Source organism: Natrix helvetica (genome assembly GCF_964273705.1).
Source record: "Natrix helvetica genome assembly, chromosome: 2".
Taxonomy (NCBI): domain Eukaryota; kingdom Metazoa; phylum Chordata; class Lepidosauria; order Squamata; family Natricidae; genus Natrix; species Natrix helvetica.
In genome coordinates, this window is record NC_138552.1 from 96,741,210 (window position 1) to 96,755,474 (window position 14,265).

Consider the following 14,265-nt stretch of genomic DNA (forward strand, 5'->3'; position numbering starts at 1 on the left):
ACCGCCTCGTGATCTCCCGCCCAAGCCCCAGGTGAAAGGCTTGGAAAGAGTGCGGAGTGCGCAAGAGCGAGCAAGAAAATACGACCTCTACCCCCTCCCATCCCCCAGTGCAGGGGAAGACCTGCGCACGCGCGAAAATGAGTTTCGGCACAACGGGGTGGGGGGAGGGGGAGACGACGAGTGAGGGAAGTCGCTCCCCTCGCTTAGGCGGCTTGGTGCAAGAGAAGCGGGAAGGCGGCCGGCGGTGAGGCGAGGAAAGCGGTCGGAAGGAGTGCTGAAGCCCACGATAGGCTGGAGAATATTTTCCCTTGCTTTTGCGGACTGAGCTCCGTACTCGCATTGTGACCACCGAGTTACGTTTCCTGAGGGGGAGGAAAAAAAAATCTCCCTTTTATAGTCCAAATGCTTTGCTCCCCTCTCAATGGCGAGGGGAAGCCGCTCTGTGAGGGAGGCGCTCGGATTGCAGCCCTTGGTCGGTCCTGTGACTCCGTACTCTTAAGCGCGTACGATTACTCTGCAGATTTTTTTCTCGCTCTGGTGTTTTTAAGCCGTTCATGTGGGAGTATAATTATGGGGGACAGCTCAATTTATAGACCTGTCCCCTTGGGCAGTTTCCAAATTACGTACCGTCTTCTGCGGTTGCCCTGAGCTCGTCTGCGTTAAGCAAACCTTAAATGCCTTTGGGATTGCAGTGGCTTGATGTATCTGACAAGACTCTGGTGCCCAACCCAATTTTAGGATAAATCAGTTTACTCATTAACAGATTTTTTTTAAAGACCCTGAAGTTTTAAACCCTTTTTGGTTTTGCAATGTAATAGTGCAAGTTGGCTTAAAGTGTATAAAAGTATTTACTTTTAAAGTATAAAGGTATACTTTGCCTTTTGGTAACCGTTGTTTCTGAGCATATTTATATATCACAATTTCCTAATGGATGTACTTAAAGTATATAAAATATATATTCTTCCTCAGCTAGTGGACTATATACCACTCTTGCTAACTATTTCAAAGCTAAACAAGCATGCCTCTCACTAGGAATTCATTAGACTTATAGACTATTGGGAAGGGGGGGAAATCTTACAAGGCAATAGCAAGTCACTTATAAATTGTTTTCAAGACAACTACATGGCCATGGCTATGAAGTCATAGGAAATCAAGTTGGGCTCAAGGAAGTTAACGTCTCTTAACTTCTAGTGTTCTCTGTGATGGAAATGAAAAATGTGACTTCTCAAGGGACTTCAGTGATTATTAGAAGCAGGATATATTTTAGTAATATAAATTCTAAGGTACAAGTAGATACAAGTAGAACTTCATTATGGGGAAGGGGGGAAACAAACTGGTGATAGAATTTATAGAACTACTGTAGTTTTCTTAATAGGATTAAGAGCCAGAGTTGGATAAGAGAGTTGTAACAATAGATAGGTCTAGAGAGATGAGGATTGTAAAGATTGGGAAAGCAAAGGATGAAATTTAAGAAGGGGCCTGGAACATCTGCTTTGTATCCTTTGTAAGAAAGTAACAGGAACTTAATGAGTTCTACTATAGTGTGTTTGGAGGACTGATTTTCTATATAGTGACTTAGAATATTGGCTTGCATTTTACGTGCCTTGCACTTGACCAGATCATCTAGGCCAGTGATGGCGAACCTTTTTTGGCTTGCGTGCCACAAGGGGGGGAGCGCAGGGGGGTTGTGTGCGGGCGTGCCACACCCATAATGCAACGCGCGAACTCCCCAGGCTCCAGAGGCTTTATAGGAGCCTGGGGAGGGCGAAAAGAGCCTCCCCCACCCTCGGAGGCCCTCCGGAGGCTTCAGGGACCGTCTGGAGGCTTCCCTGAAGCCTTCGGACCGCTTAAAACCACCTTCCGGGCAAACCGGAAGTGACTTCCGGTTTGCTCGGAGGGTCGTTTTAAGCGCTCCGAAGGCGTCAGGGAAGCCTCCAGACGGTCCCTGAAGCCTCCGGAGGGCCTCCGGGGCGGCGGGGAGGCTCTTTTCACCCTCCCCAGGCTCCTATAAAGCTTCTGGAGCCTGGGGAGGGCGAAAAATGGCTTTTAAAAAGGTGAACTCAGCTGGCCAGCGCTTGCATGCACGCTGGCCAGCTGACAGGGCAGTGCCTCGCGTGCCCTGACAAATGGATCTGCGTGCCACCTGTGGCATGCATGCCATAGGTTCGCCATCACTGATCTAGGCAGAGCCAGCTGGGATCTCAGCATAGTAAATTAGCCACATGATAGTTTAAAGCTTTTCCCATCTAGTGCCAGTCCTTTGGAATCAGCTTCCCCCAAAATTATACCCTATGCCTGGAGTGTGGTTTGCACAGTTGAAAACATACGTTTAAAGCATTTTAATTAACTTTTGTAAATCTGAATTAAAAATTAATTTTATGCAGCATATATTGTTATAGTGCCTGCCATCTGGAATGTAATTCCCTCTGAGATCCAGGTGGTTCCCACCCTGTTGTTAGGATTCCCGGGGCTTCAAGACCTGGCTGTTCTCTCAGGCCTTGGTTGAGGTGGTCTGAGCCCATTGAGGTTTCTGTGATTTATGCTTGGATCAGATTTGCCATCTTGTTCTTTATTTTGTCCTTTTACCATGGCTTTTGTTGATTTTTGTCTTTTTGAATTTTAATTTTATTCCTTTTTTCATATTATGAGCCTCCCAAAGTCATCCTGAAGTTGGGCAATACCTAATCATTACAGTAAAATGAATGAAATTAAATTACAGGTTATAATTATTTTCTTGTTTTGCCTTTTCAGGTTACTGATGCTCTATATTTTAATTATAGTTTTGAATTAGATTATAGCAATACTGATGTACTTTATTTTGTACTACTGGTAGCTGTATACATACAAAATAAAATAAAATAAAAACTTACTTTTGCAATTTCACAGTTTGAAAAAATATTTCCATCTTAGTGTAGATTCCAAAATGGGAGTACTGTGAGTTAAAAATAGTTTTGCTGATCCCAGACTACATGAATATATCTGCTTTCATATTATAAATTCCACCTTGAATTGTATACAATAAATGTAGGAGATAATGCTAATAATATATATCGGTAATTTTCTTCCCACTGTTCCCACGATTTCTATGAAATCTATCTCCTGCCTCATTTAAACTGGAAGGATAGTACTCAGGATTCAATTAATTCCATACTAAAAGATAAATAGGTGTTCTATCTGTAAATGTAATGCACAGTTAAATTAAATAAAAGTTATTACAAACCATCTGTTGAATTTCCTTGATCCAGAGAAGAAAATGTAGCATCCAGGACAAACTTGCCCATTCTGCTGTAAGGAGGAAGCCCAAAAACCACATGCCATCTAGTATTAGCTTTTTTATTACTTAAATAAAAAAGAATTCCCTCTGTTAGTTCACAGTGTTAAGTGTATCATATGGCAGTGTTAAGTATATTAAATGACTACATTTAAGGTAAGCATGTAGTCACAACCTAGTCTATGCCACTCCAGGTCATCTGGTAAACTTGGAGATTGTGTTATCTCTTGGAACTCATGAGCTTTTCTGATCACAAAAACAAAGGGCAAGAGAGACTTAAGGAGAAGGGTCTTCACAGATTGTCCTTGTGTCTATTTTTCTCCAGGCACATTGTTAGTATTTTTTTCTATATGTTTAAGAAACAGGAAACTTACTGTCTCTCTTTTGTACTTCCTTCTCTTCCAGACATACTTCAGACAGAAGTGAAGTTAGATTTACTGTTAGCTGGGCTTATCTTGTAGTCTGTATCCAAGACAACTGTATTATTTTTAATTCTAATGGAGTGTTCTGCAGCATAATTGCTCAATATTCTTTCAGCTCTGTGCTTATATTTAGAAGCACATCCTCCAGCAAAAACTCTTGATTCAAATCTCCAAAATAAATTTATTCCAGTTCTTTGCTATTTTAGATTACATATTCAGAATAGTATTCTGAACATTGTTCTATATTAAATATTGCAATCTGAAAACAGTAAGATTGCTTGAATTGATCATATGCCATGTGGTTGTAAGATAAATCTTTTCCATTACAAAGATGGGGAATCTATGGTGCCAGATGTTGTTGAATAACAGTGCCCAGCAATCTTAGCAGGGTCATAAGCTATGGGTGATGGGAATGGAACAATGTCTTCACATTTTATAGATACATTTCACTGTGCCTAAGAGCTTGTAGCTTACTCTGACTAGAATTTCATCTTCCTTTTTTCATATAATTGTTGTCATTAATTTAGGGAATTTATTCTCAGAAGCTGTTGAAACTATCATCAACGTGAAGAGATTAAAAGGAGTACTGGGCATATTCACGGGCATAAGGCTATTAGAAGTTTATCATCATGATAACTGTATTAAGTCTACTATCAGATTAATTTTCTGGAGCACATGAAATGAATGGGCTGTTTCCCTAATATCCTGGTTGTTGATTTCTCAGAGGCAACTAATTAGAAACTCTGAGACCAGAAAAACTATACCAAATATTATTTACAATAGGCTGTATTAGCGTAAACTTGTGCTGTATTTTATAGAGGGCAGTTGCTATCAATATATGCTGGCTCCTGGTGCAGAACCAGATCCAGTTCAGTTTTGACCAAAATAGGTTCTTCTTCCCTTATTGATACTATAATTTATGTCCACAGCGCATCTCTAATCATAGAGCATATCATGGCATAGGACCTAGTTATCTGCAGGATCGCATCCTACCACACACGTCCCTGCGACCTATCCGCTCACACAGGGAGGGACTCCTTCTGGTGCCGTCCGCTAGGCAATGCCAGCGGGCGACACCTAGGAGTAGGTCCTTCTCTGTGATGGGCCCAACCCTCTGGAATGACCTCCCCCCTGATATTCGAACTACCACCGACCTCCGTTCCTTCCGTCAAAAATTAAAGACTCACCTATTTCAATCAGCTGGCCTGGCACTCTCTTAGTTTTACCTCCTGGGGATATATTTTAATTGGGTTTGGGTATTTTAATTGGGGATGTTTTTAGGGTTTTTATGGTATATTTATTTCTTGTACAGCCTTATCTCCTCCACCCAAATGTATTTAACTGTTTTATATTATTGTATTTTTATCTGCATTTGACTGTACACCACCCCGAGTCCCTTTTTGGGAGAGGGGGCGGTTTAGAAATCCAAGAAATAAAAATAAAATTAAAATAAAAATAAAAAATCAAATTTAAGCACAAATCTGTACTTCATGCAGCGGTATCTACAGCAACAATAATTGGTTTCAAGATGTCATGCACAACCATTCAATCAAAGCCTTGTCTTTTTTTAAATGTACGCAATGCATACTTTAAAGAGGTCAGAATTTCATTACCTGGTTATATGACTACAGTATTTTGAAGCCAATGTCTACCATTGTAGAAGTTTTTATGGTGAGGCCTATCATCAAGTTCTGTTTGTCCCTGCCATTATTCTTATAAAGACTTATCTACAATTTTTATTTCAGATACTTACTTTTTGAGCACTTATCACCTCTTCCTGTATTATTGTCTCACCCAGTTTTAGACAGACAATTCATTGGGGGGGGGGGGGGGGGTTACTCTCCTTTAACTACATAGTCATTAGTCACTTTAAAACACTCCTGGCCAAAAGGGCTCTGGGAATGAATAAGCACTATGCAAATTCAACAGTTCTCAAAATTTGGAGTTAGCTTTTCCTCACAGTCACATGCTCTTGATCTAGGAAAGAAAGTAATAGATGTATCAAAAATTCTGAATTTGGTTCTATAAATCCCTCTTATGTGTATGAATTTTCCATAGAGTTCTCACTTCCAAAATGCTCTATAGTGGAAATTCAGAATTGGTTAATTTATATAATCTACTTTTTAAACTTAGAGCCAAAAGATATGTGACTTACCTGTTGCCTGTTTCCCCCTGTATTTTACAATCATAGAAAAGGAAAAAGTAAATTAGCAAGTAAATTTGTTTTGGGCTTTAATAAGTAGCTAGTAGGCTTCATATTGATATAAGTATTAGATATTGGCTACAAAAATCTAGATGATCACTAGGAGGCAAGCAAGAATTGGTTTCTTTTATCTCTTTGCTGCTCTGTAGTGGTTGTCTAGATTTTTTAAGGCCAGATCCGATAGCTCTACCTTGGAGAGTTACAACTTCAGCAGGTCCGCTCCAGCCTTACTGTATCTCAGCAGAAATTACAAGTGTTTTGATTTATCAACTAATTATGTGCACATACATTCTAATTACTAATTGCATCGTTGTATAACAAACAAGCTAGTCTTCATTATTACAGGTGATAGGGCAAAAAATGAATGAAGCAAAAGATTGGCTTATTTGGGGGTGGGGTCTGTTTAGTTACAGGTTTAAGATAGAATGGGAAACAGGCTGCAGACAGTAATAGACGTTTGTGGGGCTCATAAGGTGTTTTAGGTTGTACCCAGGGCTCTTCTAAGGACACTAGAATACAGAAAAATAAAGCAATAGTTAATTCAGCAGTAATTTGGAACTCTGCCTTATGTAGATTTCCTAATGTAGGCATTGGAGACAAAATAGACCAATTGTATAATGATAGAGCTGGAAATAATTTTACATGCAGATAGTTTCTAAAATTCACCAGAAGACAAAATCAGTAGGTTTACCTATTATTTGGAGGGCCATACCCTCTGAGAATACTGTCCCAGCTTCCAAATGTCAAAGGAAGTTTTTTAGTTGCATCCCAAATTTCCCAACTAAATCTAATATTTAAGCCTGTAGGTGGCAGTAGCTACCTCAGAAAGTCAGATTCAAGTTTATCCCTCTGAACCTTTTTCTAAATGGTTTTGGAGCAGCTGCATCAGGGGTGATGGCTAAAAAGTTCTAGCTTGATATAGTGTGGAGAATTGATAGATACATTTCACCAGCAATGTCAGAATATATTAATAAAAAAACATTGCCTCAGGAGAGATTTTCTGAAAATGTAATGGGAAGTGCCTCAAACCTGAGACAGAGTTAAGAGACTGAATAATCTATCACAATAATTGTAGAGATATAAGAGGAAAATCAATAACTATTGTCTGAATGTTATTGGTATATCTAAGTAGTCTGTAACATGTAACAGTAAATACTGTCCCAGATTTTAGGGATAAAATGCTGTACAACCCCATAATGCCCTCAAATTTCACCTAAAATTCTACTCCGGTGACACCATTTAGTCTTCTTAATTTGGGGAAAATGCTAATAATTTTCTTTCCTTGATCTCTCTAGTTCAGGGGTGTCAAACTCAGTTTCATTGAGGGGTGCATCAAGGTTGTGTTTGACGTTGGTGGGCCAGGGTGGGCATGACCTGCTTCACACCACTCGTGTTGGGGACACCTGTGGTGGCCCGAGCGCTCTGCCAGCGAAAACGGGATCCCAAGCTCCATTTTGGCTGCAACAGCCTCCGGAACCCATTTCTGCCAGCAAAAATGGAGTTCAGGAGGCCACAGGCAGCCCTCCCGAGCTCCGTTTTCACTTGCAGAGGCACTGCGGGCTGGTCCTTCGCTGTTTCCAGATCTAAGTACCCTGCAGGCCAGATCCGGACCCCGGGCCTTGAGTTTGATACCCCTGCTCTAGTTCCTTTACAGCTTCCAGCTCCTAAAAATCCTTAGATCAAAAGAGGGAAAAATTAGAAGCTTGCTGTAGGTTTTTTAAGATTGGGTGGATTCTTGTAAATTTCAGATTAGATGACAGTCTAGGTACAATTCTATGCTCTCAATTAGAAGATATACTCTTCTAATCTGAGACTAAATACAGATTGTTATCTCAACTATTTCAGGAGCCTATATGTTTTATAAACACATGAGCTGGTTGTGAGAATTCCAAATCATTTTATTAAGTAAATCTTAGAAATTCTAATACCTCCTCCTCTCCCAGCCTAATGCCATATAGTCAGTCCCTATTAAATTCAGTGAAGTTATTCTAAGATAATGTATATATTGGATTGTAACCTTTAATTGTTGAGTTATTGTCTGTTCAGTTGTATATTAAAATAGATTCTAAATAGATTTGAGATTGGTTTGAAAATATGTGATGGGCCTACTGGTGCTGTACTTGAACTTCGTTTTAGTAAAGCAGAAAAATAAGCAGTGAGATGCATCCTGCTTTTGCTAATAGGAGTTACATGGAAAAAAAGATTTTGTGCCCAAATTGATGCTGAGAGATAGGATTAATGTAATGTAATTTCTTCAGCTACATAACGGTTAATATTGATATCCCATTGCACTGCGTACCAGGTTCAAGGCAGTAACCAATAGTTCTCTATGGCATCCTCAGTCCAAGCAGAATCAAGACAGCACTAAATAAGGAATTTCTTTTTCAGTTCCATACTTTGTCCTGTGACAAGAGGCCTTCTTGGATTGCCGTTCAGCTTCATGTCCAAATATAACATCTGCTCTGAAGAAAAAATACTCAATATTACTCTACTAAAATTTTATTTTCATGGTTGTTTTTCTATAATAGAGCATAAATGCATTTCTTCAAAGAAGGCAGGAAAGCTTTTTTACATTTATGAACAATATGCAAAATGTTTCAACACGGAGATATTACCCATATTTGTGATAAAACCCAACTGATTCCTTGTAGGTGATCTGCAGATTAGGTTTCTTTCTCCGTTCTTATTATCTAAGAGTCAACCTATTCTGATTAATGCCAGAGCTTGTTAGCAAAATTAATCAGTCATAATCAGAGCAGCTTCACTCTTTGCATTTTTATAAATTGCATAATCACGTTTCCTCCTCTACTTGAGGGATAATTACTGTAATGAACACTTGATTTCCCCCTCCTAGTTAGAAATGTCAGAGATGCAGTCATTGTACAAGGTAATGTTAAAGCAGTAAAGGTTGAAACAGAAGATTTTGGCGAACATTTGTAGGGCTGACAATAATAGGACTGTTACCTTAATTTGTAGTGTTTTATAGAAATGCGCATAGTAGAAGCCAATAATCTGGATAACAAATTTTGTCAATTAGTTGTATTCTTTAGCGGTACATGCTTGTAATCTCATATGCAACAGGAGGAAACCTGCTTATAAAGTGCCCACACCAGAGAATTCACCACAATTTGATTCATGTATTTTTGGTGTTATATACAGCTTTTTTAAAATCTGTGTATGTTTTTGTTAATGGGCTCTAATTTAAAGTGGACTTTACTTTTTAGATTTCCATGTTGCTTAACACCTGTTACATATTACCCTCATGATTTATTTTTAATTTCATATTTTACTCTGTGACTTTCGTGAAGTTTGAATTATGCATTAATTTTGTTCATATACTTGTGCACAATGGATTTTAGGATGACAAAAACATCTGAAGTATTCTAAACTGCAAAATCCTACTGTTTTTCCTGTGGATTGAATAAAAATACAGTGGAACCAATCCTGGTTGTGTCTTTTCTGTTAACAGCAAGCACTCAAAATCAGATAGATACAGTATATTGCTTTTGCCTACATGGCTCAATTCCAACTACTGTACTGTTTCTTTAATTATACTAGAATATCTTGGAAGGTTGATGTCACTGATTACTATGCCCAGGAATTTCTGGCATCCTGGATTCCAGTTCTACTGCCTTTATTTAATGAAACTGAATAAAGAAACATAGTACAACAAGCAAAATACATTGGAACAATTTTGTACAATTTTATGTATATGTACAATATATACAAATATGAGAAGTCTGTGAATATTTTTTTTCATTTGCTTGCTTCTGCTCTAAAAAGCAAAGCTACAATACTTTCTCTGGATTTAGAGCCACACTTGGTTTTTTGAATGCAATACTAAGTTTACTCCAAGAAGGAGAAGTTGCGGCCTAAAGAAAGACTGCATTGGATCTGAGTTCATTGCTTTAAGTATACTTAATCATTTTAGTACTATTTAGAAAATCCTGACTTTCCTTCTATAAAAAACTAAAATTCAAAGACTACTTATGGGGTTTCTTAGGTTGCATACCTGAAGTTTTCATGGACTGCTTGTGGTCCTGGGATCTCAGATTTTGGGCACTTGAATTACCATAGATTTGTGTTATGTCAGGGCAACAATGATGATTTGTGATGCATATTTGCTAGGGATAAATTAGCCAAAATCTAATTAGGATTTGCAGTCCATTTTTTCTCCATTAATGTTACTTCAATATTGGTTATGTTGGATAAACATTGATATGTACATAGAAATCTTCAAGAGATACCTAGTTCAGTCTGATATATCCAATCCATGCAGGTATCTGATTTGGAGATTTATTCAGAATGTTGAGTCATCTTGAAGGTGACTCAGTCTAATACTTGAAATGAAGCTTGTACCAATATTTAACACTTTATGATGTCTCACTGATATATCATCATCATCTTCCTAGCATTATTCCCGTAGGTGCAGGGTCTGTTTTTTGAATTGACGAATGCCATTCTGCACAATCAAATGCAACATCTGGATCCAACAGAGCAATTTTCATGCCTGCATTTATTGTGTCTTGCCATCTTTGTTTTGGCCTTCCACGCAAGCCCTTGCCATCTGTGTTAAATGGAAGACTGATGTTTCACTGATACAGGAATAATTAAATGCATATTCAGACCTGGATTCTATGAATTTGCACTGTTCAAAGACTTAAAGCTGTCCTCTTTTTAAGCTGGATACAGTGCTCCAGAATACTCATACAATCCCCAATTCATTCTGTGGCCTCCATTGTTGTTGAAATGATTCCTCCTGTATTATTAAAAAAAGTAAACCTTCCTTCCAAAATATATGGAGATGTATTTTTTTTTCTTTAATTAGGAAAGTAATTAAAGGATTTGTGCCATTCATCCTGGTGCCTCATGTTGCTTTGTTTTACTAAACTAGCACTTAAACCACTTCTGTACCATTTTCAAAGCCCTCAGTAAGCCTTTGAATGCACTTTCACAGATATTCACCCTGCTTCCTCAGTGCCCAGAGTTACCTGGATGTTTCTATTTAATTCCTAATCCTGGTACCCATTCAAAATCCATTATACGGGTCACCAATGATATATGACCTAAGAGCAGACCTGCTGATGCCTAAATTAGTATCCCGTTACCTTCATTTGGGATAAATCACCACAATATTTTGTGCGTACATCTTCCTAAAACTTTTTTGGCAAACTAGGCTAGGTCTGTTCTGTTCTAGTTCTAGTGCTGACTCCTGCTGTTTGTCTGGGCAAGTCCCTGCAGTTTTCTTGGCCAGATTTTGGAAGTGGTTTGCTACTGCCTCCTTCCTCGGGCTGAGAGAGAGAGAATGCCAGGCCCAGAGATATCCAGCTGGCTTTCATGCCTAAGGCAACTCTCAGCCTCCCAGTTTCTGGCCTGATGAACTATACCACGTCAAATATGGGCTCTCACAATTTCCACAGCACTGTCTAAATTTATAAATAAGGGTTGAAATTTCATGAATGTTTTTGAATCGGGATGAGTGGTTTGGAGTTATTCGTTCCTGCATTGACGAAGTTAGATTCTATCCTGAATTACCCCATTTGCCCCAAGTTTGATCTTTGCTTTGGACTGGATCACAGAACTAATAGGTATCCTTGAGATAAACATAAAACACATTTTATATTTTCAGTGTAAACACAAAATACAAAGTGATGAGGTAAAGGTTAGGCCCTTAACTATAAAGTCTCAGAAGTGTCAGTTGCATGTTTGTTCAATGTTTTCAGGAAATCTAATATAACCAAGCTGCCTGGTAAGATTTTTCTACCCTTTTAATGCACTTGTAGGAGCCAAGAGGGAATTCCAGTTCATGCTAATGAGGCTTCTAGGGTGGCAATTGTTCTGTATTAATTAGCATTGCAGCAAACAAGTGTAATTTTGTGTACATGCCAAAAGTACAATAAAGGGCTTGTTATCCAGATTTGTTAATGTGATTGAACAGTGTGAGATGAGAAGGCAAAGAAATGCGTCCAAATTCCAACATTTACTAGGGCTTCATTTTCCTTCTGTATTATTCCTTTGAAGTCAGTAACATTGCAACAGGAAAATGGGTCAGTAGAACACAGATTTAATATTCATACTGAAGGGCATGCTTTCCAAATTTAATGCTTGCTGGTGTTGGCCAGATCACCCTTGGTTTCTACCACGAGGCTGATTCATAGTCCATCAGTCACGCTCCATCCAACATCGACTTCAGATGCCAGTAGAACTACTTGAGAAAACAGCAGCTACTTTAATCAGATGCATATGTCACAGGCTCCTCAGACAGGAATATTTTAGTGCATGTGGAGTGCAAGGTTCATATGGCTTGTACAAATGGAAGATAATTTAATTCTGCTGTTGGCTGTTCTCAAAGTAAAACATTTAAAATGCAGAAAAATGGTTCCTCCTGTGATTGTAAGAACATCAACTAACAATGATTATGTTCACCCATTGCAATAAACCAGAAATCCTTCTAGGAATTGAAAAATCTAAAACATGCCAAGGTTTTTCTGTCATTTTAGGAGGGAATAAATCAATTACTTATTCATATGTCACATGGCAGAAGGAGGAGCTAAATTGGAGAAATCAAACAGCATGTACAGACCACTAAGAAATGTTAATATACCCAGTGCTACTTTCCTTAAGAGGGCCAAATTATTCAGGATGAAAAGACACTGATAAAATCTAAAATCTTTGCAATCCTTTGAGATCTTTATTCTAGTGTTAGGCTCAAAGAGAAATGTAGCTTTTATTTTGTAGATTAAGACTACTTTGTAAGATTCATGAATTGTTTTTAGCTGATTTTTAACCATACACATGAGAGAGAGAGAGAGAGAGAGAGAGAGAGAGAGAGAGAGAGAGAGATGGGGTGATGTGTATAATGTGTGCATAGAATGGTACGTGTGTGTGAAAAGGAGATGGCATGATTTCTGTGTGAAAGGATATCAGTTGCATAATTCATTGCACCATACAGAATATGAAATAGCTGCATAGATGGAATTTGGTTATTATAAAACTAAATGTAGAGGAGAAGCTGCTGAAGCCATGGTGGACTCTGCCAGTTATAGCAATAGCACTTAGACTTATATACCGCTTCATAGTGCTTTTACAGCCCTCTAAGCGGTTTACAGATTCAGCATATTGCCCCCAACAATCTGGGTTCTCAATGATCGTCAATTCATCTTGAGATTGGTCTCTCACAAAGGGAGACCTTTGGAGGTAGTCTCAAAAGATACATGGTTTCATACCCTGTCTACAGTACGTTCATTATGAAGTTGCTTGAATAACCATGGGATAACATGCTCTTAATATATGAGCTTCCTCCCAAAAATAATTTGTTGAAGAGCAAGTGGTAAACCCAGTGGTCTGCTCTGTAAGTCATAATTTGCAGGGTGTTAATGGTTAAAAGCTAACTATTACCATACATCAGTAATATGTCAAAAAGATAGACTGTAATCTTTTAGGATAGTACCTCTTCACCTGGTCTCAGTTCTTGAAACTTCCGTTCTTTCATTTTAAAAACGGGTGACCAATGTCATCTCCAGATTGTCTGAGTTTAATTTTAGCTTGTTTATCCTTCAGTCCAAAATCAAAAAGCAACATCATATGATATAGACTGCTTCTGTGACACTGAATAACAAACGAGTAGATCTTAGTATCAATAACGTATTGCAGCGATGGCGAACCTTTTTTGGCTCGTGTGCCACAAGGGGGGAGCGCAGGGGGGTCGTGTGCAGGTGTGCCACACCCATAATGCAATGCGCGACCCCGTGTGCATGCACGCACAATGCGCGACCCCCCATTTTTACATGCTTTTTTCGCCCTCCCCAGGCTCCAGAGGCTTTATAGGAGCCTGGGGAGGGCGAAAAGAGTCTCCCCTGCCCCCCCGGAGTCCCTCCGGAGGCTTCAGGGACCATCCGGAGGCTTCCCTGAAGCCTTCGGAACGCTTCCGGTTTGCTCGGAGGGTTGTTTTAAGCGTCTCCCCCGCCCCCCCGGAGTCCCTCCGGAGGCTTCAGGGACCATCCGGACAGTCCCTGAAGCCTACGGAGGGCCTCCAGGGGGGGAGGCTCTTTTTGCCCTCCCCAGGCTCCTATAAAGCCTCTGGAGCCTGGGGAGGGCGAAAAATGGCTTTTAAAAAGGTGAACTCATCTGGCCAGCGCGTGCATGCGCACTGGCCAGCTAACAGGGCAGCGCCTCGCGTGCCCTGACAAATGATTCCGTGTGCCACCTGTGGCACGCGTGCCATAGGTTCGCCATCACTGACGTATTGGTTCAACCACATTCAAAGCAGCGGCCTGGCTGAATGTAGTAGTTTCCTGTAGGTATAAAATGAAACTGGAAACAAAATAGAACTTTTATGAGCTATGGAATTGAGCAAAGCTTCCATATAC